The 3,977-nt window shown below is 45.1% G+C and overlaps 1 pseudogene; it reads left to right on the forward strand.

Moving 5' to 3' along the window:
* Positions 1 to 1,459: 1,459 nt before the first annotated feature.
* Positions 1,460 to 3,113, forward strand: LOC148787850 (uncharacterized; annotated as a pseudogene).
* The last annotated feature ends 864 nt before the right edge of the window (positions 3,114 to 3,977 follow it).

Consider the following 3,977-nt stretch of genomic DNA (forward strand, 5'->3'; position numbering starts at 1 on the left):
GAAAATAGGATGAAGGGCGGCCAGGGGAGAATAAGAAGGGAAGAAAAGACGGTAGGGTTTGGGGGAGGGGAGTTCAGCAAGAAGGGGGAAGCAGAAAAAATAATTTATTAGAATAAATTAGTTATTCAATTATATTTAAATATTTTTAGTAATTTCAATAAGAATTATATAACATAAAAATTTACTATTTTTAGTAATTTCAATAAGAATTATATAACATAAAAATTTACTTTAAATCACAATATCAGATGGGTGTAATCCAACGCATTTCGGCCCAAGAACAATATAAAAAGCCTAGACATTCCACCCCTGTGCACGGCCCCAAGAATGGAGGAAGCCCGCTGAGCACGGCCCAACACCCTTAGCCCAAATACTCATAGCTAGCCCACTCCTCATGCACATATCAACCATTGAGGCTTGCATAGCACACACATGGACCTTCCACGTAGGCCCTCTTAACTGACAGGGAGTGCGCATGGTAGGAAGGCCTTCCCCAAGATCTCGGACTCTAACACCCCTCCCTCTCGAACTCTCCTCTCCCCTCCACTCAAATAATGATTCTAACAGCATGATTCCTAAATAAATGGGATTTGATCAAGCTCTATCCTAACCAATTCTATCTATTTCCCACGAAGGTAGGGAGCCCCGATTAGTTCCTTGGTTTTGAGGGACACCCTTCTATAAGTAGGGATTCACCCTCACGCAGAAGACCACCTTCACCCTATGAAAATCTAGCTATCACTCTACCTCGCCTCCATCATCTTCATATAGGCGATTCATTTATCTTTTTCTAGCATTACATCGCATCCTTTCAATATTTTATATTATTTTAAATTATTATTTTTCAAATGCAGTACTAACTTGGGCGTCGGAGTGCTAATATTTTATTTTGCAAGTCTGTTTCTTTCAAATTTTGCTTCAAGCTATCCAGGCCCAATGCCTAAACTTGATATCACTGGACTCATGCTAAAATCACATGCATCATTGGCGCTGTTTGTGAAAAATTTGAGTTAAAGGCGTGAGATACTATGGAAACCCCTAACAATCCCACTAACAAGCAGCAGACTACGGAGGCACCCAGTAACAATCAACCTCTGCAGGTTGTTGCAGGGGCCTCCTTAGCACCAGTAGGAGGGTCTACCCAGTCTTCCAGCTCAGCTGCTGTCTCCTAGAGTGACCGAGCCGTTGGCCGATCTTCCAAGGTGAAGTACCTCCTCTGACACCACATCAGGCGAACTTTCCCCAGCCTTGATGGGCGCGATCCAACAAGTTGTTGCAGCAGTTGTACGAGAGCAGATGGAGATACTAGTCACTACTTCTTCAGCCCCCGCGTTGGAAGCAGGCACTTTTTAAGGAGGAACAGAAGGAACTCCCCCAAGAGAAGGCGTAGCTGTGACAGAAGCCCCCTTACTAGGATACAGGGGCTCCTTCCAACAAATCCACCAAAGGTCCCCCAATAATGGCTGACCTATTAGGAGTGTCTACAAAAAGACCTCCAAGATGTGCAACACCAGATAGTTGGAATTACAGGAGAAGAATTATAGGGTATCCCCTTCATAGACGTTTTGTGATGGCGGATGAGCTTCCGGACAATTACCGTACTCCTGCTATTGCTGAGTACAATGGGTCGACTGACCCCCAGGAACACCTTTCACATTTTGAGAATGCAGCTTTGCTGCACAGATACACGAGGGGATCAAGTGTCGAGTCTTCGTGACTACCTTCGCCAGGGCCACGCAACAATGGTTTAACCAACTGCCCCTTGGAGCGATAAGAAGCTTCCAGGTGTTCAAATCCCTCTTCTTACATCAGTTTGCTAGTAGCTGAAAACTGTGGAAGACGGAGCGTAGCCTCTTTGCCGTACGACAAATGGACAATAAGCTATTAAGGGAGTATCTGCAGAGATTCCATATTGCAGCCTTGGAGGTACCTTCCACCATACAGGAAGTAAAGACCAGTGCCTTCTTGCAACGCCTCTTGGATAGGGACTTCTTCAAGTCCCTGGCCAAGAACCCCATTTTGGAATTCGATGCCCTCTTAGCTCGCGCAGTCAAGTACATCAATACAGAATATGCCGAAGAGGCCAAGAGGGAGATTCGGGGAGAAAAGACGAAAGAAGTTAGGGAGAATGCCTCCTTCAAGAAGCAACGCACCGAGTTCAAGGACAAGAAGAAACCCTTCCACAGGATTCAGGCTGTTTATACCCTTTTCACGGTGCCCATCACCCAGGCCCTCATGGCGGTCGAAGGAAAATATTTGCTCACCCGCCCCCGATCGTGGACAGGTAGCCTCAATGTCCCAAGTCTGACAAGTTTTGTCGGTTTCATAATGATTACGACCATACTATTGAAGAATGTTGATATTTAAAGAATGAGATAGAGAGGCCCATCCAAAATGGGTACCTCCTAGAGTACGTCTGCTGGGGAAAAGCCCGGGGAATGGGATACTACGTCAAGCAAGAAGTAAATAGAGGAAAAGAAGTGAATGTTTCCTCTCCGGAACCTTCATTCAATGAAGAATGCAAAAACATCCTTGAAGGAAGACTTGAAGCCAACAACCCTCCCAGGAAGGGGTTCATACGAATGGTCATAGGAGGACTGCAAGGAGGTGATTCCCATCATGCTAGAAATATGCAAATCAGAGAGGCGCACAACACGATCATAAAAGATGTTTGGGATGTTGGTGCCATAGAGGATGCCCCCCTCATCCAGTTGGGGAGGGCTAAAAATTCGGGTCCTAAAAGCCCCAACAACGATGCTCTTGTCATCACTGCGCTATTAGTCAATTACGAAGTGGGACGCATCTTGATAGATTCAGGGAGTTCTGAGAATATATTGTTTGGAGAAGCATACGATCAAATGCAGCTACGGGATACCCCCTAAAAGCAGTGAACACCTCCCTTTACGGATTTGCAGGAGAGGTAGTCCATCCAAGAGGTATGATCTCCCTCCCTCTGACTTTGGGTAGTATGGCTACTCAAAGAACATGACTGTTAAAATTTCTGGTGGTGGATACCCCTTCCGGCTTATAATGTCATTCTAGGAAGGCCCACCCTAGATGCCTTCCAAGTTTTGATATCCACCTACCACATGAAAATCAAATTTCCTACTTGAGGAGCAGTAGGAGAAGTACAAGGGGACCCACTCGAATCTCGCAAATGCTATCTAGAAGCGGTACGCAAAGGACAAAAGAGGAGTAGGGACGAGTACCCCAAGGAGAGACCTTCCAACAAACTTAACGAGGAGTCACCCTTCAACCGACATGGCAGGGAGGTACCTCCCATCAAATGTGAAAAGGGCGACGACGAAAAAAGTGAAGACAGGAAGGTACCCTCCAAGGTCCGGCCAATGGAGGAATTGATGAATATTGAGATCGTACTTGGTGATCCAAAAAAATTTACACGTATTGGTTCTCAACCAGAAGAGACGGTATGTAAAGAAATAATTAAATGTTTACATCGCAACACAAATATTTTTTCATGGACTCCTCAAGATGTATAAGGGATTGACCCTAATGTTATAACATGCTACCTTAACATCGACCCTCGAAACCAGTAAAGCAAAACAAAAGATATTTTGGGCCTGAGAAGGACCAGATTATTCAGACAGAGGTAGACAAACTACTAGCAGCTGGCCACATTGAGGAAATACAATTTTTTGAATGGCTATCCAATGTGGTGTTAGTACCCAAGCCTGGAGGGAAGTGGCGAATACGCATCGACTTCAAAGATCTCAACAAGGCTTGCTCTAAGGACTTTATCCTCTTCCTCGAATTGATCAACTGGTAGATTGCACGTCCGAATGTGGACTCCTAAGCATGATGGATGCCTCACAAGAGTACCATCAAATAATGCTAGCTCCCGAAGACTGTAAAAGAGTCAGCTTCATTACATTCACCGGGATCTTCTGCTACATAGCCATGTCGTTTGGCCTGAAGAGTGCCGGAACCACCTATCAACATTTCGTGGACAAAATATT

Source organism: Sesamum indicum, linkage group LG6, assembly GCF_026168435.1.
Source record: "Sesamum indicum cultivar Baizhima isolate 11 linkage group LG6, ASM2616843v1, whole genome shotgun sequence".
Classification (NCBI taxonomy): domain Eukaryota; kingdom Viridiplantae; phylum Streptophyta; class Magnoliopsida; order Lamiales; family Pedaliaceae; genus Sesamum; species Sesamum indicum.